Raw genomic sequence first — 768 nt, forward strand, 5'->3', positions numbered from 1 at the left:
CCCAGTTCTCCCCCCTCTTCCACCCAGTTCTCCCCCTCTCTTCCCCCAGTTCTCCCCCTCTCTCTCCCCCAGTTCTCCCCCTCTCTTCCCCCTCTCTTCCCCCAGTTCTCCCCCTCTTCCCCCAGTTCTCCCCCTCTTCTTCCCCCTCTCCCCCAGTTCTCCCCCTCTTCCCCCAGTTCTCCCCCTCTTCCCCCAGTTCTCCCCCTCTTCCACCCTCTTCCCCCAGTTCTCCCCCTCTTCCCCCAGTTCTCCCCCCCTTCCCCCAGTTCTCCCCCTCTTCCCCAGTTCTCCCCCCTCTTCCCCCAGTTCTCCCCCTCTTCCACCCTCTTCCCCCAGTTCTCCCCCCTCTTCCCCCCTCTTCCCCCAGTCTCCCCCCTCTCCTCCCCCAGTTCTCCCTCTCTTCCCCCTCTCTTCCCCCAGTTCTCCCCCTCTTCTCCCCAGTTCTCACTCTCTTCCCCCCTCTTCCCCCAGTTCTCCCCCTCTCTTCCCCCAGTTCTCCCCCTCTCTTCCCCCCTCTCTTCTTCCAGTTCTCCCCCTCTCTTCCCCCAGTTCTCCCCCTCTCTTCCCCCAGTTCTCCCCCTCTCTTCCCCAGTTCTCCCCCCCTCTCTTTCCCCCTCTTCCCCCAATTCTCCCCCCCTCTCTCCCCCAGTTCTCCCCCTCTCTTCCCCCAGTTCTCCCCCTCTCTTCCCCCAGTTCTCCCCCTCTCTTCCCCCCTCTCTTCTTCCAGTTCTCCCCCTCTCTTCCCCCCTCTCTTCCCCCAGTTCTCCC

The sequence above is a fragment of the Somniosus microcephalus genome, chromosome 16 (assembly GCF_052327205.1).
Source record: "Somniosus microcephalus isolate GS21.2 chromosome 16, FLI_Smic_1.0, whole genome shotgun sequence".
Lineage (NCBI taxonomy): Eukaryota > Metazoa > Chordata > Chondrichthyes > Squaliformes > Somniosidae > Somniosus > Somniosus microcephalus.